Consider the following 22,513-nt stretch of genomic DNA (forward strand, 5'->3'; position numbering starts at 1 on the left):
TTACAGCTTCCCAGAGCTGAGCACAGTGAGGGCACATCAAGCGCTGAGTGTGGCTCTGCCCCTCGCACCTTTCCTCCCTCTGGGCACAGAGGTGCTGGGTTGCAGCACCTTGCCGAGCATCAATCCTGATGCAGGGTGCTCCCTAGTTGTGAGGTCTTCGCTTCTGTTTTTCCTTTTGCTTTGCTTTCTTTATTTCTTGGTAACTCAGTTTGCTCTGGTCACTAAATCCCTCCAGACCACATAACAGACCTTGTGCTGCTTACATGGAGACAGGTAGGGCTCAGGAACGTGCAAGACTTTGCATGCATGCAATGCAAATCTCCAACCGACATTTCTAGATTTCAGCAGAGATAAGGGCAACTTTATCTCTACGATCAGCTTTTAAAGACCTTCTGATAATGAACTCCGTAATCTTTCCCGGACTGGTAACTTGCAAATCCAAGCTTTTCAAAGCACTTTCATGTAGTTACCCCTGTCCATAAGGTATGTGCTAACATGTTAGCTGCCACTGTGAGGAAGTGACTTGCTCAGGAGCAGGCTGTCCTGTAAAGGCTTTTTTCAAATTGGTTGACCTGTTTGAAAATCAGTTCTGCCTCTCATATAGAGGATGTGATAGCATCGAGCAGATGTGTCAGATCTTTGCACGGCAAAACAAAGCAAGGCCAATGAGTTAGCTAGAAGTTATCAGCCCCTGGTTCTTTCACTTCACCAGTAGCTGGTATTCTGGAAAAGTTTGATCACCTCTGTGTTTTGCACCTCTTTCTAGCATTCATAATTATGATATCTTGGGCATGACTAGATGAGCAGCTCTTTCTGAAGAGGGACCTGGAAAGGTGGCTCCTGCTGTCCTGTGACTGACGATATCTCCCTTTTCTGTGCTGCGGGCAGTGTACCCTCACAGACACATGACAACACCAGCAGCAGAGGTTCATTAAGACAGCATAGTTAATTTCTGCAAAGACAGTGCAAGGAAGGAGAAGGGAATTGATTTGAATTCCTCATTCATCCTGTCTCGGCCGCCAACGCTGAGCTCCATACATTATGTACTTGAACTAGATGTGCATCGTGAAAAAAAGGCTCCCTGTCAGAGGCAGGATTTAACTGCAACCCCTGCTCCACGAATGTTCATTTCAGGCTTTTGAATGGTAAAACTGCCAGTGAGAGAAACTAAATAACTCGCATGTGCTGGAAGCCAGAGATAAACACCGCTGCAGGTTGCCATGAAATAAGCTATTTGATATATTTAGAATTGTTATTTTTCTCCAAATTAAGATTAGTTAAATCCATGTGTGTTGTGTGAGTGATTGTTAACTCAATGGCATGGATTATCCTTTTTTCAAATCATGACAGCTAATTATTATTGCTGTCTACTCTGAGACATTCACTTACAATGTACCATTATGGACCCATGCACCCATATTAGCCATAGGACTCAGGCAGTTATCGTGATGCCTTCACACATGAGGGGAGGAAACCGCAAGCTGAAAGAAACCCAAGGCTGACAGCAGCATTGCTGGGCAGGTTGGAAAGAGTGTCCTGGACATTGAAGGGCATGGGGCCATCCTTACTGCCCTGCTCCCCTTCCCAGGACCGCTGTGGCACTGGGTTCTGTTTCCAGCCCCTCTCCAGTCTGGTGGGTCTGGCAGGAGTGCCTTGACAAATCCAGGCTAGGAAAAGTGCCATACAGGGGAGAAGAGGCGTCCAGAAGCGTGTGGTAACAGAGCCTGAGAAACCTGCGCTGCAGCTGAAATCCCCTTCGTGAGGCTTTTCCAGGCTTGTTCCTTCTCTTGCGCCTGCCAGGCGTTCCCTGGTGGCAGAGGAGTTACCTGGCCTCCTCCTCCTCCTCCTCCTCCTTCTCTGTGGCTCTGTCAGGTGTTTAGCAACGTGTTTTGCTAATTGGTGCCTCTGAGCAGCACGAGGGACGCTGCGGGGCAGGGGGTGCGTGAAGGCGTCAGGCACAGCGGGGCTGGTGGAGGGTTAATGAACAAACCTCCTGCCCCCAGAGGCCTCAGCTGAGCTTCTGCCTTGGGTGACAGGGAGAAAAACAAGGCAGCTGATCTCACCCATAGCCCTGCTTGCGCCAGAGGCAGCGCGGAGGCCGTGCTGGGGGAAGCCTGGCTCTCCTCCAGGGCCCCCTGCCCAGGTGCAGGCCTGGTGGCACTGGCCGCCCTCCCTTTGGGTGGCTTCCAGGGGTGCGTTTCAGGCATGACGAGGGGTTGCTAAAATGTTGACAGCTTAAAGTCCTCAGGCTGCCCGTGGGGCCAGGCAGGGCGCAGCACGGAGCCTGCCTTCCCATGGTGCTAGCACAGAGGCAGGAGATGTCTGAGGGGGCTCTGCAAGCTACAGGCTGCATGTGGGGCTGCGGCAGCAGCAGAGGCTCTCAGGAGGGATGTGGTCCATGTGGGGGATCCCTAGGGAGCACTCAGCACCCCGCTGTGGTGTTTCCCCTGGTTGCAGTGGGTTGGTAAGGGAAGGAAGGGGAAAGAGCAATATGCCTGAAGGTCATCCAGCAGCCTGCATGGGGATGTGCTAGTACTGAAGGTCACACGTGTCCCCATAAAGGCTCTGTCTCATGGGCAGTCCTGCTGCCCTGCTGCAGCCTCCCTGAATCATGGACATGGCAGCTTGGAGCTGTGCAGTGTCTCCTGTGCAGGCAACGGTGAGCACCACACTAATCTGGGGAATAGCTGAAGGTGAGAAACCTGCTTCTTACGAAACTTATTTCCCCTCGCTTGAACTTTACCGCGCCCATGTGGCACTTCTCCAGCGCTGTCTTCTCATCCTCTCTGCTGCGGTTGCCCAGGGGCCACTAGCCACCCTCCCTGACATTTGTCACCGCGGTGCCACCAGTTGTGTCCTGCCCAGGGTCCAGCCTCGCCATGGACTGGGGCTGGCAGAGGCTTTTCTGGCATCTACGATAGCCAAGTGTGAAATCAATCACATCGAGTTTTAAAAATAGGCTAAAATAATAATTAAAAAACTATCATTGAGGAATACTGTGCCTTCAGTTCTCCCTGCCTGTTTTCATTATGTTTTGTTCCTCTCGCCATTCTGTTTTTCAGAGTTATTTTCTGCCTTCTGCAAGTGGTTAGCAGAGCTCCCATGGGCAGGGAGGGCGAGTAATGGTGCAGGAGCGGAGCAGCTGCCCACAGAGTCCCATTGGCCCCGTGCTGCCTCGGTTCCCCCTGGTTAACTCTCCTGCAAGCAGTGGTGCGCTACCAGATCAGCTGAGTCGTGTGGGCAGGGACCTGCCCCCAGCACAGGGTGCCAAACTGGAAAAAGGGAGCTTGCTGCTGGTGTTTTTTCTTTCTAATCACTCCCACTTATAGTCATCTTACTTGGGCTGTACTTGTGACAGCACTAGGTAAAACCTTTATGACAGAAGAGCCATTTTGCAGGCTGATGAGAGATTTTAAGAAGGTCATTTTGTCCATTTGTTCTGAAGTGGACGTGTGTCTGTAGTAATTCTGTAAGAGCAAGATTTGCTCATTTGCATCAAATTTGCACTGCCATTTCCCTTTTCTGATTCTGGACTCATTCAGGGTTAGAGTCCAGACAAAATGTCACCCAGCAAAAAGTTTCTTTGCTTTTCTTTGGACCTCTTGTAAAATTACTTGGGCTATGTGTGGGAGACCAGAAACCCTGTGTATTTCTTTGATCATTATTAGTATGGAAAGATTGGTAGATTTTTGAAAACACTAATAGTGAGTGATGAAAAGGCACTGGTCAGCCAGTCATTAGTCATTTTTCCTGACAGTTTCACCAGCAGCTGTCAGAAGCAAAGTAAAAGTAGTGCCTAATAACCATATAGACTGCTTTGGCATTTATTTTGATCTGGCTAATAATAATAGGCTTGTGTGCTCAGAGGAGCACTGCCTACAAGAAAGGAGTTTGTATGATTTTGCAATGGAATATAGAGAAAGGAAAGCTGGTTCCATGGGGGCACTATAAAACAGAAAAGCTCCCATATAGATGCAAAAAGTTGCTGGAACTCTCCTGTGGTGAATAAGTACATAAAGGCACAGAAATCGTTCCTTTGCTTCAGCAGGACAGAAGTGCTGCTATAGCATGAGGTAGCCTCCCTTCGTGCCTTTTCCATTGATTGTTTTTCTTTCTCAGCCCATGTTTGAACTGCGCAGCCTATATACACAGTGACCAAATCGGCTGTGACATAAAGGCTGAACCTTTCTGGTGTTTTTTTGAGATTGGAACATTTTTCTATCATAACTGGACTAAAAACAAAACAAGACAAAACAAAACAAAACAAAACAAAACAAAACAACAACCTTGTGAAGTAATCAAACTTTTTGTACAAGAAATGCTTATATTTCTATGTCACATCACATCACTTGAGAGGGCATAGATTTGGGGCTGAGTTTCAGCTCTGTGGCAGAGTGGGAAGATGGGGGGTGAGAAATATAAGGAGAGAGGCCAGGTATGGAAAGAAAACTGCATTTCTCAGTGGAGAACACCACAAGCCTGGAGTCACCGGCTAGCTCTCAGTGCTCGGGATACGCACATGTTCGTTGCAACGAGAGCACCATTTTCAGCATGCCTCCTTCTCCCCGCTCCCTCCCACCCTCCAAATGGTAATTGGTGGGCTGTGCAGCATAAGTGTTTTTTTTAAAAAGTAGGTGGGTGGGGTATCTAGGGATTTGGTGTCTAAGCTCAGGAGTTAAGCCGGAAATCCCAGAGATGTAATGAAAACAAAACGGACTTTTCACTCGCGCTGTGGCATTCTGGCAGTGAGAACACTTTCGTGAGCCAATGTTTTCATTGTAGGTTTTCTCGAGAGAAGTAGTGGAAACGAATCGTTAACCCCTTAACAGGAATAAATGCGGTTGCTGCAGCAGGGAGAGGAGAGCTTTCTTGGCTCTCACTTGCCACACTGGAGAGCTTGGGGGTGTGTGTATGTTTGTGTGTAGTGGGGAAGGTGGGGTAAATACCGCTTGTAAGAAGTTTAATAATCTTAATGGCAGATGTGAAGTGGTTACTTAGCGGTTGTTGTTTTTTCCTCCTTGCATGTATGCCTTTGCAGAAATATTCAAGTGTGATCAGCACAAACCACTACTAAGCCCAACAGCTCTTAAACTCGCTCCTTCTTGCTCCCCTGTTCTGGCATTTGGTTGTTTGTTTCTGGAGTGAGATGTGGGGGACCCTGCTCAGCGGTCCCTCAGAAGGGTCATGAAAAAGCTGCTGATGGAAAAAGACCTACCAAGTAGCAGATCCCAGTTTTCTTGGAAAGTGAAAGTACAGGATGTGTGTGTCGCAGGCATGTTACATATACAGCTTTAAATGTCCAGCAGCTTGGCCAGCATTCAGCATTACAGGAGTAAGCACCTTCATTAAAAATAAGGGTGTTTGGGGAGGAAGGGAGGTGGGAGTGATTAATCTAATTTAACTTAACAGCCACTTTTGGCGAAGAGATTGTGTGTCCCTGTTCTCCATGCTCTGATTAGGCTGCATTTTATTTCAATTTTTTTTTTCCACCTTTTGATCACGGCTAGCACTCACCACATTTCTCTCTCCACTCTCTCATTAGTGTATTTTATCTGCGCATATTCTTGCAGTACAGAGCATCAGCCCCCTGCTCTAGCTAAAGAGCATCTCATCTACTCTTTAGCTTCTTGGAAGAGCAATTAAAATCATTATACACCTTCTTCCTGCTGCCCTAGATCCTCCGATCCGGCTGCTGGATGCAGATCCCGGGACTCTTGGTGCTATGCAGACTTCAGATGTAATTGCAGAGCTACTGTGAGGGGCTGTGCCTCTGCAGCTGACCTTGCTCAGCGTGTCTGGCCTCTGAATAGATGTTTGCCTTCTTTCTTTCCACTTTGACAGCTCCCCCCTTCCACACACCATCCCCTCACTCAGCCCCAGCCCACTCCCTGTCTGCTCATGCTGGGAAAGCACTGTGTTGGGAAGGTACTGGTGATTGCAGCTGCAAAGAGCAGAGGCAGAAGAGGACGTTGCTTCTCCTTCCTGTTTGAAGGGAGAAAAATAAAAAAGAGATGCTGCTGAATAAATGATGGATCTACATTTGTTTAATACCTAGTGCTTTTGTGATGGTCATTGAAACAAGGCAGAATGATGGGGGATGAGAGAAGGAGACAAGGCAGCAGATGGAGTTTGAACAGCCCTGTTCTTCCTTGAAGACATTTATTATTTTCAGAGTCAAACCTGCAGCCAGCTAATGTAACTGTAAAAGTCTCTGAATTACTGGCAGGGTGCTCCAAAGTCTTCTGTTAGGGCTGACATACTTGTGTGCAGGCAAGATCCAGGTTTGCATTTAGCACCTACTTGTTTTATTTTCTTTATTAAAACATCTCCCGGCTCACTTTTTTGCTTTCAATACCCGCCTTCCGTTTCCCGTTTTCTGGAGTGCCCTATTACTAGCTCATAAAAAGAGTTAGAAACTGAAGGGAAGTTTCCTGAGCAAGAAAGAATCTTTTTTAGCTTTTTTTTTTCTTCTTCTTTTTTTATTTTTTTTTTATTTTTTCCCCTATGGCTTGGCCCGGAGCCAACCTGTCTTTCAACGAGCAGAGAGCCATTCCAAGTTGAAATTTATAGAGCAGAGTCCAGGTTCAAGGGCTGAAGCCCGCCAACAGCTCCAGCCTCTTTGTTACTGATTAATTCTGCAAGCAGTTCAGCTGGTTTGCTCACTTCTGCCTCCTCTTCACAGCACTGCATCGATTCCGAGGCGGCTGCTGATGCTCCCCCTCCTCTGCTTTTAGGCTGCGATTTCCCCCTTTGCTGCTCCCAAATTCATTTTAACCCCACGCAGTCCAAGCTGCACTGCATCAGCTTTAAAGTGAAATTAAAAAATTCTTTGACTGCTTTTTTTCTTTTTTTTTTTCTTTTTTTTTTTCTTCTTTTCCCTACAGCTAATTTTAAACGTCTGGAGCTTCCCATTTCACTTCAGCTCATATTAACAATTGCTTCTTGGCATCGTTTGGAACCAAAGTTCCCAGGTTTTAATTAGTTTACTCAAACGCACACAGCAGGGCAAAATAGTTTCTTTCAGCTTTACCTGCAAAGGATGTTTCCTGTCTCAGCGAGGGGGTTTCCCTGGTGGAGGGATTTGAAAGGCAGAAGTTTTCAAGTGGTCTCAATATGGGGCCCCACAAGAGTGAGTGTGGGAGGTGAGGGGGAAAAACTGCAGGAAGAAAAAAGGAGAAAAATCAAAAAGAGTTTGGGAAAGTACCTTAAAATGAGGACGGTCCCAATCCTGCTACAAACTTGATGTCAAATCACAACCTTATTGGCAGCAGTGGGGGTTTTGCCACTGGCTTAAGCAAAGGCAATTTCACTCTTTGCTTGCTCCGAACTGTAGGTACACAAATGGTCCTCCTGCATTCAGTGGGATTACTGATGAGCAGAAAGTTAAGCATGTCTGTAAGCGTTGGCAGGATGAAGCTCTGCACTGGTACTTTCAGACCGAGTGAAATGCATGTGGGAGGTTTTTAAAGAAGAAAGTGCATGGGAGTTTTAAAAAAGGAGAGTGTAGCTGAACCTGCCATTTTTAAGTGCCTTGGGGAAAAACCTGGGTTGCTATTAAAAATATCGGAGGACTAATGTGTTACTAATTGTGTGACAATTAACTTCTTTAAAGCATTCGATTGCAAGTCCCGAGAAAATAAAAAGATGAGGATGAATACCTAGAAATTCAGGCCTGTGTTTCAGTTCAAACATTTCTTTTTTATTAAGTAGAAATTAACACAAGCCAAGTGGTTCACCTTACTGTGAGTCTTGGTTATTCTGCTCCTGGAAGTCTACTTTTAAGTAGGTTATTTAGAGAATTAAAAATGAGCAACAACAAAGAAGAGAAGCTCAAACCTAGTAGCTGTCTGAGACCTCTATATGTGGCTTTACCACAAAGCTCTTAAATTCTTGTTTAAACATTTCTCCAAAGCTGTTACTCAGGAAATAAAAATGTGTGCTGTTTGTCTACAGCAGATTAAAAGTTTACCTTTAATGTGACAGCTTCTCAAATCTAGTGTCGGAAACATGCCTCTATTTTATGGTATTGTGAAACAGGTCTGGACCAGAAACAATATATTTAACTAAGAGAGAATGAGATAGAATTTGTGGGTTTCTTTTTTACTCTTTAATGGTTTATAACCAGAGACCTCTGCTATGTCTGTCTGAAACGTTTGTGATACAAATGGCTAGCACATGTAAGCCACATTTTGAAATTGAACAGTTAACCTTAAAAAGTCTTTAAGTTCAGCAGAATGCAACTTTTTTAGTCTATGGACAACTTTTTGTGAAGATCTGGCAGAGGAATCTAAAGGCTGGCTTTTTTTTTTCCCCAAAAAACATTCATAATTTCGGCTGCAGAAAGCTGAAAGGCAGGCGAGCTCTGAGAAGGCTCTCACATCTGCCTCAGCCTGTGCGCCGATTCCCTGGGGTCCCATTTATAACAATCTAACAAGATAGAATCTGCCTTTGAGTATCAGTAAATATGGCTAAAGATCACAAAACTGTACTCATAATTGTTCAAGACTAAAAGGCAGAATATAGCGTGTGATTAATGTTTATGGTACAGGGCCTCTTTGTGGAAAGAAAATAAAGCAGTAAACCCCAAAATCCTCTAAAAAAACCCCCAAGCCCCCACTTCAGCCCCATCGGACTCCACTGCAGAATGCTATCTTCTTTTTTTTTTTTTTTTGCAAAGAGGAAATATTTGAGTGGGGGCAGGATAATGAATGCAGCAGTGTCTGTAAGAGATCGCTGGCAAGGGCACCTGCTTGTTTTGGAAGAAGTGGTGAGTTGGATGAAGTCTCCATTAGCACTGTCTCTGGGATTTGTTCAGGGCGAGGGGCAGACGGCAGCAAGCCTGACCCTTACCCAGGTGGGGCGTTGCATTGGCGTGCAGGCTGTTCCTCTGCGGGAAGCTTGGGAACTCCTATTGTCCTCGCTGTTGGGAGGCTTCCCTGCTGTCTGGAAAGGTTTATTTTTTGAGTGATAGTGGGTGGAGAATGCAATACAGATGGATCTGTTTCTTTCTTTCATTAGCTCTTTTTAAGATGTTTGTTTTAATGGGCTCAGTTTGCTTTTCAAATGGTAAATGTCACGTGCAGCGGGGCGATAGGTGCTGGTCCACATTTAGGACTGATCCTTCTGCAGCGCAGAGCCTAGACCAGGTTCTGCCTGAAGCGGGCAGTATGGAGCTGGCTGGGGTGAGGTGTGACTGGGAATGAGAGTTCCATACTCTGGGGAGCAGAGAGAAAACTTGGAGGGCTAGATGTGCATTTGCTCCAGCAGGGCTTGGATTTTACTGAAGGAAGCAGACTGTTTGGTGGGTTGAGACAGTAACCTAGGTGTGCAGAGCGCTGTGCTAACCAAAATACCACCCTGGTGTGCCATTAGGGCGTTTCTAAAACCGTGCTCCTGTACTTCTGTTTTCCACTCAGGCCCCATTCTGTCCCTGCACTTCTCCCAGCCCTGGCTAGGTGATGGCAGTGCTGAATAGAGCTTACCTCTGTCTCTGTAACTTTTCTCTAGGCAGTTCTGTGTGGCTGACAGGGGGAGCACAGAAGCTATCAGCCCTTTCCCTAAACCTACAGTCCGACCTTTGTTCCTGAGAGTAAAGCAAGCCCAGGGATTTGTAGTAATCATCTGGCTCATTGATGCTGGTTTTAACCCTCCCATCCCTTTGACAGTACCAGCTTTAAACTGCCCACAGGAGACATGCAGGTAGATGCCCTCGTTTCTCAGATGAGGCAGAAAGATGTGGATGACTTTGATTTTCCAAAGTGCCTGGCTGTGTCCAGAGGACCATGAACAAGCCCAGATCTTTCCAGGTCTCAGTGCCATCGGCATGTCATCCGCTCTCCCCAAATTCCTCAGCAAAATGGTTGGACTAAGCAAAGTGAAATTACAGGGAGGACACCAGTGAGGGCCAAGATGCTGCTGTTCCCTTTCCCGGCCCACACTCTGCTCACGAGGAAGGATGGAGGATGGGAGGCTTCGTGCCACTTCCCTAAGCCTCAGCAGTGTTGCTGCCACGGGCACGGTGCCAGAAGATGGCTTCTGCCTCCTAATTGAATAAGGATCTTAAGGAAATTTCACTTGTGAGTGTGTGATAGGGGAGAAAGGAGCCCCTGGAGCCAGTGCCCTGGGTGAGAGCCTGTCTGAGTGATGGGGAGCCCAACTGGGACCCCCTGTCCTGGGTGCCCCCAGGAGGAGCTGGGGATCTTGGCATTGCATCCCCACCACTTGCTGCTGAGGAAGAGGAGGAGGCAGCGGGGGGAGGAAGAAAAGAAAAGATCTGTGACAAAATCATGCGACACCCACGTAAATATTGCTTGTATGAATTGGGTCCTTCATCTTTTGTTAGCAGCAGCTTGTTAATTAACAGCAGATTAGTGCTGCTTTCTTCTGACACATGAATGTATTTTGGGCTAGAAAATACTTGTACTCAATAAAACTGTGTGACTGAACAATTCAGAAAGTACCAGCCGAGCGCCGTAATGGATTCCCTTTTCATCCCCTCCCCCCGCCTCCTCCTGCTCTAAATGCAAGCAGATTTCTGCAGTCTAGTGCAGAAGAGACATGTTAAACACAGCTAAATAAATCATGTTTACTCTTGGCGTTCTTGGTAGTGAAAAATCTGTTGGCTGTTTTTACTTCCTTATTTCTCAGCATTTGCTTCCTACCTGTTTTTGAGCGTGTGCCCAGAAATAGTAGTTTTGTCAAACGAGCGGATGATGCCAAGCAGCAGTTCCCTCTGCCAAGGAAGCTGCTGGATTGCAAAACCTGGTGACTTCTTTCTTACGGTGACACTGAGATCCTTCCCACCAATATTAGGATATAAAATAAAAGTATTAAAATCTGGAGAAGGAGAAAATATAACTAGATCCCAGCAGTTTAAGAACCCGGATTAGGGAAAGCTGAACTTTTACTACAGAATCCCTCTAAAATCCATTTGTGGAGGTGAAAATGCTGGAGATAGCACTAATCAGAAACAGACATTTTCCGTTTCTTATTACCATTCTATGTCCCCCCCACAAATGGGTGTGGATTTTGTTTCAGTGATTTTTTTGTTTTCTGCAGCTGGGAGTGAGAGGTAACCGAGCCTTATTTTAGGCAAGCTGGCCAGCTCCCATTCACTGGGTGCTGCTTGTTAGTGAGGACTGCGTAGGTTTATTGCTTGAGGAGGAGCTGTGGAAGCAGCGTGGGCTCCCTTGGTGGTGGGGGGCTAAAAGGAGACTTGGTGAAATCTGTCCACGTAGATGTTTTGTGAGGCATCTGCTGCAGTCAGCAGAGTGGCAGGGAGTACAGCACAAAGGTAACTCTGTGCTAAGGGATGAGACCGGTCCTGGGCTCTAAGGGATCCTCTTTGACATCAGGTAGCAACTTTTTTAGTCTGCTCTCATCTTCCTTTCTGCTGTAATCCCAGGTGTCAGTGCTTCCAGATATGACCAACACACACTGTGAACCTGGTGGACTTTCCCTGTTCGGTTTTAAAATTAGAAAAAAAAAAAAAGTATTTCCCATCTGAGCTTTGCATGCATTTACCCTTTGATCACATTGGAAGGGCCTTATCCTGTCTCCAGAGGAGCTTTAGTTCAGCTTTCAGTAGTAGCAGAGATGCGGTCGGTGCTGAACATTAGCATTTTAATGGCTTGCTTAAAACCATTGCTGCTCCTCTCTCCAGGCTCCGGCAAAGGGAAGTCCAGCTCTGGGGCTTTGCAAAGCTGTTGCAGGCGGTGATGCCCAGCGAGAGGGATGGGGATGGCCCAGTGGCTGTAGATTATTATTGCTGTCAATAATAACATGTCTTTAGAAAACAAATTAATTCCTTCCTCCTCTCTACTAAGTCCAAGAAATGCCAGATCAGTTTCAGAACAGGAGAAAAAATAAACAGAATCAAAGTTTGCATGTTATGATTCCTGTGAATTTCTGGTGGGAATTGTCTGCGATAGAAATGATATTTCCATAGAGGCTTTGGCTGCCGGTTTGCTTAATTACATTAAATAGTGGTATAAACCTCGGCAGAACATAAACCTCTGTTACAGCCAGTCATTACAATATTGAATCATAACAAATAATGATACCAGTGCTAACGTGTTACAACAGCCTTTATTATATTAGCAATTGGAGTGTTATTTAAAACATAGTTTGTTGTGGTGGTTTAGGTGTACATGCATATTTTCTCTGATCACCTATTAAGAGATTGGAGAGTGGATTTGAATTTATTACAGGGAAATAAAAGAGTTGCTTAAAGGAAGAACTACTAGATCCCTGCCTGTGATTTTACAATTTGATTGTGCTTGTCCTCAAGGAAGGTTCGTAACACTTACTTCAGAAATGCCATCTACATCTAGAAAATTAGGGTTAAAAGGACTACTTTGTTGAAACTAATTACAGGCTGGTTCAATTTTTTAGTTGGTGACATTTTAGAGCTTTCGCTTGTAAAGCAAGAGGTTACAGAAAGATTTGGTTAGACTGTGATGTACAGCAACGAGTCGCCGTGATGTCTGAGTGTATTGACATTTCCATCAAAAGCAAAACAAAAACCAACCAGCCTTTATTTTACCAAGGTGAAAGGTATTAATTTAATATAACTTACTTATTCTCAACATGGATAGTTTAAGGAATTCTTTTGCTTCACCTCTAGTTGTACACTATGCTCTCTCTGTTCTGTTCTCCATTTTTTTAATTCACTTTCCTAGGTAATCAACTTCAGATTCCATTTCAAGCAGACCTGATAATAAAGAGCCTGTATGTGTTTTATCTTCTGGAGAAATATACTATTCTGTGCAAATAAACTGATGCATAGGGAGTTGTGGGGAGATTTGGTCTAGAAAAAATACACCCATGGAAAAATATCCTGTGCTGAAAATGGCTCAAGCTGTCTCGAAGTTGGCTTTGCACTTAGCAGTTTTGTGTCATATTGAAAGGAGTCAGGGGCTGTTTTACCGTACTTGTGTTAGACTTCTCCAGGTAGGGTTTGGTAATCCTGTCTGAATAGCACTTGCCTCATTATGGTTGGGTTTCAGTCTTTGGGTGAAACTTCTCGTTGTGCTACTCAGCAGCAGGAGTGGGGCAGGTTGGCAGCATCCATCCTCATGCAAATGAAATCTGTTTGGTTTTTTTTTTCCTAGATTATTTCCCCTTTTTAACTTACATAGTAGTATGATCTAGGTTCTTTGGTTTCTGGTTTATTTGTCCATTTTCTTTTATTAATCAAGACCATGTTATTTGTTTATTTATTTTTTTAGTATCTTTTGCATTCAGAGAACATTCTTTATTCAGTTGTGCTATTGTCCAGTAAATTGAGGACTGAGGGTGTACTTCCTCAGGGTCCCCCTAGTTTGGTGGGTTGTTTTGCCATCTCCAGTTGATTGCTCTACTCATTTAATTTGACAGTTTCAGATATGAAAGTTGGGCCCACTTGTACACGTACAGCAGGAATTCTTTTCCCCAGAGAGATCCAAAACTCAAAGGAACTCATTTTAAACATCTCCATTGTTTGTTTTTCCCCTTATGATCACTCATCCCGATCTGCTTTTTTGAGTTTGTCTGGTATTAGTGAAATGCTCTGCTGACTGTTTTTGTGCTCAGTGCACACGAGCAAAATTGCAGATTATGGATATGCACATTAATGTGATCCCTCCTCCCTTCCCCGGCACTGTTAAATCACTTGAAACATCATATATTCATTCACACTGGACAGGTAGACAGTTCTTCATTCAAATTCAGCACTTATAAGGTGCCTCTACTTAAACTGCTTTTGGCAAGGGCTGAGCCATAAAAACAAGATCTGTGATTCTTTCCCAAAACTGTCTGTCTATTAAGTTTGTCCATCTGTGCTTTGCAGGGACATTGACATCACCTGATGGTCCAGCAGTGAAACAGTTAATGGTGCTGCTGCTAAACATATTGCTGTTACAGAGTGCTTTTGGTTTCCAGAACACTGAACAAAATCAGGTAGATGTCAGTAGTCAATTTTCACAAATGGGGCACAGAGTAGAAGAGTGACTTCCCCTGCATTGCTTTCCCCAAATTCTTTCCCCTTCCAGGAAACATTTTTGAGACCAAGCATCTAAAGACCTGCCAAAGTCTCACTCCTGCCTGGTTCCATCACTGATAATTCTGCCTAAGGATACTCACACGTGGTGAAGTGCTTGCAGGTGTGAGCAGGGCGTGCTCCCACATGGCCATGGCAAAGGTGATGTCCACTAGTGTTAATGGCTCCTGGAGGGCTTTAGGCTCTTGTGTATATGCTCCCAAGGTCAAGTGCTTAGTTTATTCATAGCGATATTTTTGTTTATTATTTCGCCTTTATAACTGTTGTGTGAAACAGCTCTTTCCATCCACCGAGTTCCTTTATTAATTCCAGGGCCTGTTCCATTGCTGTGATCATCTGTTGGTGTGGTTATACGTTTTAATGACATCAGGAATATTTGCCAGCATACAGAAATACTCACGTTGTAATCGGAACTAAAAACTTTAGTCCCCACAAAGATTTTTATGACCATTGAAACTCCCTGGGACTTAATTATAAGAGTTGGGAAAAAAGTTGGGAAAATTGATGAACTGTTTATTGTCAACCCTTTATGCCTTTTGGAAAACAAACTCCCCAGATCAGGGTGATTATTGTTATTTGTTAGTTTATTGCGGTAGCTTCTGGACATTGCAGCTCAGATTGGGGCACCATTGTGTGAGGCACTCTGAGGCCCCACAGTGAGAGCCGGGCTCTGCTTTGGGAGCATTGTGAGGCTGAGGAAGGCAAGCACGGAAGGGTGGGAAAGGAAAAGCAGAGCTTTGGGAGGGGATGTGGTTCCTGTCCTGGGACATGCACCCATCCAGACCCTGTCAAGAGTACCCTCTGAGCTGAGAAAGCACTCTATTTTCCTGTGTTATGTTTACACCGCATCTGTTGACCTCCTGTGTTTACTTACCATTTAGGATATTTTAGGCCCAATTCTGCCCTTATTTCCCCTCCTCACCCTCCTGGTTGCTCTCCATAAAGAGGGATTACCATCGTCCCTGGGCAAAGCCTGGTGTGGTGTCAAGCATGGTGGGGGCAAGTGGCCCTACAGGAGCTCCTTGGGGACTCAGCTGTTATAGGGATACCGCAGCATCCAAACCTCAGAGCGCATCCAGCCACAACCGACACCCCTGTTGCCTAACGGACAGGTTTTGGTACTGTGCTAGCAGGCTGCTCCTGGAAATACACCCGGTCTCTTAGGTAAGTGCAAATCCCCACAGCCTGCCCTCAGTGGCTGAGCCTGTAAAACACTATGTGCAAATGTGTGGACAACCTAAGATGTGGAATTTTACGCAGTGAGAAGAGTTGCACGCTCGAAACAGGATATTTAGATATATTAGGATATTTATTAACCACATGGGGTGTTCCAAGCTCCATTTATTTATCTTTGTAAAGTGCTTCCAGATCTTTGTGTGGAAGGCACTAGAGAAATGAAAGGCGTATTATTATTATTATTGTTATTATTGTTGTTGTTATTATTATTATTATTACAGCATCTAAGTACTGACAGGCAACCGCAGCTGCACGCTCAATTCAAGCCACTTAAATTTAGGGCTGATTTTTACAATATTGACTCTAAATACTTTCTCCCCATTGACTCTGTATGCTGAAATGTATGTTCACCTGTCCTGCTAAGTATCATTATTCTCCAGAAATATGTAAATGGGAGGCTTTTAACGAAAGAAAGAAAATGTGGCATAAATATTAAGTATTCACATTTATATGGTAGAACTCAACTGCCATTTAAGAAAGGCTTCAAAGCCACTGACTGCATGAGCTGTTAGTTGCTTCTGTATCATTAAGAAAGAAAATGCATTGATTAAAATAAAGACAAGGAATCTCAGAGACAAAGGATAACATTTACGGTGTTCAGGGGTCTGGCACAAGCTACGGAAAGCCCAAGAAAAGGAAAGCTGAGCTTCACAGTCAAGCTTTTTAATCACTGTGGTTGTGCATAGCCACTGCAGCATGAGCGTTATGTAATATCACACTTCTCCCTCCCACACGCACCTAGAGACAACAGGCATCTTCTAAAGGTCTTGGCATTATGCAGAGGAAAGTCTCCAAGCAATACTTCTGTGTGGCGTTTAACCTTCTCTTTACTTACATTTCACCATTTCTTTCTTATTTTTTCTTCCTCTTCCTTCTCCTTCCCCCCCCCCCCCCCCTTTTTTTTTCTTTCATGTAGTACAGCAATAGTGGATATTTTTGTATCTCTAAAAATGGAGCAGATAGGGGGGAAGAAATCCCATTAGCTCCATGATGTGTTTTCACTGCGACTCTGAATGTTCCGGTCATGGCCATTTGGAGAATTTTGTATCACTGTCCTCATTCTGTTGTATTGTTAGTATTTTTTCGAGCAGAATGGAAGTGTTACATTCTGAAGACACCAGCTAATTATTAAATGGTACCTAGACTGTGCTTTCTTTAGGTTTTTAAATAGGAAGTAATTAACCAGAGGTTTTAAAGCTCTGCAGAAAAGCCAACAGGCCTGTGAAACCCCAGGATCTAATAACAAAGCAGGTGAGTCGGTTTTCCAACACCATAAGAGTTTGAAGACATATCCTCAGTGTTTTCTGAGTAATAGAAAGAGCACAGCCACATTTCATTCAGCCTTGTAGCTGGAGGTAGCTCTGAAGTTAACTGTTTTTTTTTTTTTTTCCTAAAAAGAAAAGGAAAAAAAATGTTGCTGGCTGCTAATTAGATGTATTTTAACTGCAAAGCCATTTTAGCAGCTAATATTGTTATTATGTGCTTCAGTGTGAATCCTTAGTGAAGCTATTAAACTGTGAGAGCTTGAACTTATCAGACATTTTGTAACGTGGCTGGATTGTTGTATCCTTGTTCAGAAACCTGCGGGGAGGGGAGGACCTTTCTCACTCCGGCGCAGACAGCACATTTCTTGCCGGCTGATTACCAGGGTGGGCAGCCGAGACCTTCCTGCACCTTCTTTTTGTACTTTTCCCCCCTTTCGTTTCAGAATGGCAATACCGTTTCTGCTTTGTGCTGTGCTCCCTCCCTCCCCTTGCACGCAGCGGCCGAGCCCCGCCATGCACCCCGTAGCCGAGGGCAGGGATTTATCGGCAGGGACCGGCTCGGTTATTCAGGATACTTTCGGCTCCTGCCGGTCACATACAACAAGTTGATGGTTTGTGGGAGCTGCGAGGCTCTAAGCATCAGACAGGCTCCTGCTTTTGAAAAGCAATAGCCCACAGCAGACAGTGGACTTAGCCATCATTTTCCTATCAGTTTCTCACCCAGGTTTCTTACTTTGTAATTGCCGGGTTGGGTTTCTCAGGGTTTGGATTTTCTCTCCCAGTCTTATTGCATCGGTTGCTATTATTCTCCTTTGCGCTTTAAAAACAAAGTGACTGATACAATATCCAAACTGATGAAAAAGAACGGGATTTTTTTTCCCTTTTATTTGCTCCGATTTGAATTGGGTTATCTGCCTATCTTGTTTGTGAATTTTTGTGCTGTCTTTTCTGCACAGACTGTGACTCCCAAATCTTCCACAGCTCCATTTCCATATTCCTGCGTGCTTGTTCTTTGTTAATCACTTGGCAAGCGCTTATTTGAATATTAAAAATTTCTTTAATCATCAAAGGCAGGAGCACAGCTTCATGAATATTCATATTTTTTTCCTCCTCAGACTGGATTCTAGTTCATTACCCTGCAGTAAAGCCAAACAGTCATCAATCGCGCTCATTACAGCCGCTGGCGTTTTGATTGGCTGCCTGCTGCTGGTAGCCCGCGTCCCCCATCCTCCCGCTCTCCTCCATGAGCTGTCGTGTACCTGCCAACAACAACAAAAAAATATCAACAATGCAAGAATAAATTTCTCTGGTTGAAAAACAACTTTGCAAACTTGTCAAACAGTCCTTGTCACTTTTTTTTTTTTGTTTGTTTTACACCAAAAATTAAAAAAAAAAATTAGGAAGGAGAAACTTGAGCTTTAGAGATGAATATTTGTCAAGAGAGTTGACGTAAGTTTCATTTGCATAATGACTTTGTACTTCTGCATTAATAAAATTTGCATATGAAGCCATGTTAATTACTCCTGATCATGCTTTTTGCATTCATGCATAGTAATTTTCTCCGACTTGTGAGAATTAATGTCTTGGCATGGGGGGAGGAAGGGGGGGATTTGGGGTACTGTCAAATTTCTGTGCCAGTGCCCCTCACACACACTCTTTCTCCTTCTTGTTCACCACGTCACTGTTCTCGATCTATGACTCATTTACGCATTATCATTGGAAATTCTTGGGAGAAAGAAATGTATCAATTCAAAGGGAATCCTTGTCTGCCAAAAAAACCCAAAATAATCCCTGAGCAAAATGTACCCTCAAACCCCATCACTGCCCTGCTTCTTTTCACCCCAGTGCAGCGTTTCCCATTCCATCTTGTGTAAAGTTTTCACCTTAGAGCATCAGGAGCCAGTGCAGGGGAAGTGCTCCAGCACCTCTGGTAGGGGCTGGTGTGCAGGTGTGCATGGCTCGGAGCATTCTCTGTGTATTATAGTGTGTTTGCACATATTGCAGTCTTTCTGCCCTCACAGCGGATGCTGTGTGTGTCTGGACTTGCAGGGTGTGCAAGCGTTGCTCTCCTGGATGCTGTTGGTAATGTTTGTGCCTTTGTGTCTCACTGCTGTGTGTGTGCACGTTTAGTTCTGTCAATCCCGTTGGTGTTTGCATGGAAAGGCATAGTAAAAAGACAACGATATCATGTGGAAATGTTCTGTATGAGGTGATATAATACAGATGAGACAACTTGTTGTAGGAAAAGCTTGGAAATAATCTGTTGGAAAGATGGGCGAATAGATCTCACACTTTTGGATGTGTCAGTTCAAGGCTGCTACGATGGTACGTGTAAAACCCATCTCAGAGCATCTGCAGTATTCTCCTTGAACATGATGGGCACAGGGCAGAGATGAGGCTGCAGCCTGCAATCTGAATTTGTAGCTGTTCACTGTCTGAACAGATGTTTTTCTTTTTATTAAAAGAGAGTTTTTTTAATAATGGAACTGAGCTTTAGTCTCTAACCAGCTATTGATTGATTTTCCATCACCAGACAGGCACTGAGAGACGCACAAATACTTGGTGCGTGCGCTGTTAAAAGGCTTACATGTCTGCATGTGCACCTGCCTGTCTGCCTGTGCATGCACACAGCCACCCTCCCAGCAGGCATGCAACACCCCAAGGGATGCACCAGCACCACATCTACCTGCGCCTGCGTTTATGCACAACAGGAGATGCAAAGCAACATCCTTAAAATTAAGATCAGTTCCCCAGTCTGATATGGGACATTGTGAATGCTGTTTGCAGCTCTATCTTTGTGCTTTGCCTGGGGACTTTTCTGCAGATGTGCCAGAGGAGTGTGGTGTTTTACGTATACCATGTCATATGGCCAGTCGTGCCTAGGCTCAGGGAAAGGGACAACAAAAGGATGCAATTTGTGCCTTGATTGTGCCTTTTGTCGTGTTCAACTAGGCTCTTATGCTCATTTCCATCTTCTGGGGTCATGTTCAATTTACCTTATTTTCTTCTATGCAAGTTTAGAAATAGCAGAGAGCAAAGAATCTCTCTTAGCAGCGTCTGAGAGGCAACGCAACCTGGGAGCTAGTGCCATGTGCATGCAGGATGTGCCAAGCCTGTTTAAAGAGTAAGGACAAAATCCTCCCTTACTATCAGCAATGCAGGTCTTTTATTTGTGCTATGACAGCCTCTGTGCATGTTCCACACTCATGGTACATGCAAAATTCCCCTCGCATCCATGCAGAATGATTGCAGAATATGTAATTGAGATCTGCAGTGCAGGTGAACAATTTCCCATTGCTGCCCCAGGAGGAGACTCAAACCTCACCCACCATGTTAGTGTGCGTGGAAAGATGCAGAGCTGCACCTGTGTGCACACTCACCTTAGCTGGATCAGATTTTCCAAATCAGCCCCTAAGATTGCACCACTGTCCTTGAGGTGTGCTTTCTTGTCTTCTGACAGCCAGGGACTCGCAGGAGTGTTTGCTTTTTGAAATCAGTATGCAACATGATGTGGTCAATTGGCTGTAGGGTTTTAGGGACTCTGCAATCCCTCCCCTGGTGCTGTGTGGGTTGAGCAGAAAACTCTTAGCACCACTTTAGAATATCATCTGTCTGTCTACCTGTATCTGTGTACGTTATCTGTTTGCTCATTTTGTGTATGCCCATTACTTACAGCAGTTAAGTTGAGGAAGCTTAGAGAACAGTGTCGTCACTTTTGGCTTTGAATAGAGCCTCTATGGGGAAAAAATACCACAGAAGAGGAGCTGGAGAGATAAAACATGGGCAGGTTCTTAGGAAATACAAGCTGAGTGCCACTGTTATTCATAGCTATGAAGAGGTGTTACACACCTAATGGTGGACTGCTCCTTTTCTTCATTCCTTTCCTTGTAGGCAGTGTATACAATCTCTCTCTTCATGGTTTGCCACTCAGTCTGTTTCTAGAAGACTGGTCTGTTATATGTGACAAAGAAGCTAACCCTAAAGTAGTAGTAAAGCAAAAAAAGGAATTGTCTGGTTTACTTCTGGGGGCAGACTTATCCTTCTGGTCTGGCAGCCCCAGGATCATTGTCTGTGGCTGGCGGTGGAACACCATGAAGGTCTGCCAGAGTCTTTCTTTTTCTTTCTTCTCCCTTTCTTCTCATTTCCTTTCTCACACTAGATTAGAACATTTAAAATTTCCTGATATTTAATTCACAGGAAAAGGCCTTCTGAGTGACATCTTCAGTTCCATCCCCTCATTGGCAACCAGATTCTGTAGGTCTTTCCCGTCAGTTCGTTAGTCATGTTGTTAGTGGCTTGCTGGCTCACACCCACTACCTCCGTTGGAAGGATCTTACAGGATTCATTGAAAGAGATTTGGACTAGATCACCTTTAAAGGTCCCTTCCAAGTGAAATGATTCTATGATTCTATGATCCCTTTCCCCAGGGGGTTAAAAAACAGTTTGGAACCTTAATTTCCACTCCATTCTGGAGGAAATGTATTGGTTAAGAGCAGAGAGGGCCTCTCCATACTCTCTTGGTGAGCATAGACTCATGGAAGCATAGGCATCTTAGACATTGCCAGGTTGAACAGATTATGCAAAATTTGTTGCTAAGAGAAAGGTGGGACCCACCAGGACTAGAGGAGATGCTCTTACATTCAGGGTAGTTCTGTATGCTAGGACCTATGCACCTCCAGAATAAAAACACATGTAGTTGTGGTTGATAGTATGCTTTGTGGGCTTCTTGAGATTCCTCTGTGTGATGGGCTGCATCCAAACTCTAGTGAAAGCTGTAGTATGGCACCCCAGTCTGAGAGGTACAGTGCGACTGAAGGTTCTGTGCCCTTAGTCGTGGACATGCCTAGGTGCTACCTGAAATGCAGCTGCTCTGTGCTCCTATAGTAGCCCACATTTCAAGCTCACAACCTTTTTGGCAAGGATGAGTGTCTAGGGAGCTCAACCCAGCCTATACTCAACCAGTTATTTTTATGTTAGGAATAGAAGATGCAATTGTTAGGTAATTGAAGGGAATTTCTGTTATGTTTCTTTGTTCCATGGAAAAGAATGTTGTTCATGTATGTTAGAATGGCATTTATACATACAAAAGTCCATGTCTGATACGAGCTTACATGTACCTAGCATACAGTTTGCCCAAAATGTACAGGCTAGATACTAGTTATCATTACCTGCCTGTGCATATTTGCAGTGAGATCAAAACAGTTGCAAAAGCCAGGCAACTGAGCCCCAAAATAAAAAATCCTCCCTTGCCCCACGCACCAGAGAGATGGCTTCTATTTAAAGCCAGTGCTCACAAAAGAGCACAAATTTTATCCTTGATGCTTGAAGCTCAAGTATTTACACAGGGAATTTAGACTCTTCACTTGTGGTTTTGGCAAAAGCTTCACACAAATGTTTTGCACTGGTGGTCTCTTAGCCATTTAAGATAAATGGCAAAATCAAATGCAGTCCTTGCAGACTAGAGCGCTGGATGCTGTGCCAAGGATGAACTATTCCCGTTTGCCTCACATGTGTAGCTGTCAGATCAACATGTACGCTTCGTATCTGAACCAAGATTCTTGAGGTGGACAGCTTCCCTTCGAAGTGTTGTTTTTCTAAGGCTGGAGGAAGCATGGGAAAAAGTATTTCTTCTTGCTGCCATGGCATTGCGAGCACATGCAAGGTGCACATGTGTGCGCAGACAGAATTGCCACTCCCCCAAAAAAGGAGAATATTTGCCAAAAGATACCCCACAATTAGCACATGTATTTCCTGATGTAAATATAGGGGAAACCATTGTATCTGATCTACCACTGTGTGGTAACTGTTGGCAATTGCCAGCTTTTTAATGGCGACCGCTCCACCACGTATCTTCATTTAGAAACTGCCTTTGATTTGTAGCCCCTCTTTATATAATAATTAAGTGGAAGGCACTGTTTTAAATAAATGGGGTAGGGTACAGAGTGGTGCTGTACGTGCAGCTTCCCCCTAAACG

The 22,513-nt window shown here is 44.6% G+C and overlaps 1 protein-coding gene across 5 annotated transcripts in view; it reads left to right on the forward strand.

Moving 5' to 3' along the window:
• Positions 1–22,513, forward strand: part of BCL11B (BCL11 transcription factor B) — a 94,431-nt gene that overhangs the window by 17,442 nt on the left and 54,476 nt on the right. The gene's annotated exons all lie outside the window — the stretch shown is intronic.

Source organism: Cyrtonyx montezumae, unplaced genomic scaffold, assembly GCF_038088225.1.
Source record: "Cyrtonyx montezumae isolate F1298 unplaced genomic scaffold, pur_monq_1.0 scaffold_10, whole genome shotgun sequence".
Classification (NCBI taxonomy): Eukaryota; Metazoa; Chordata; class Aves; order Galliformes; family Odontophoridae; genus Cyrtonyx; species Cyrtonyx montezumae.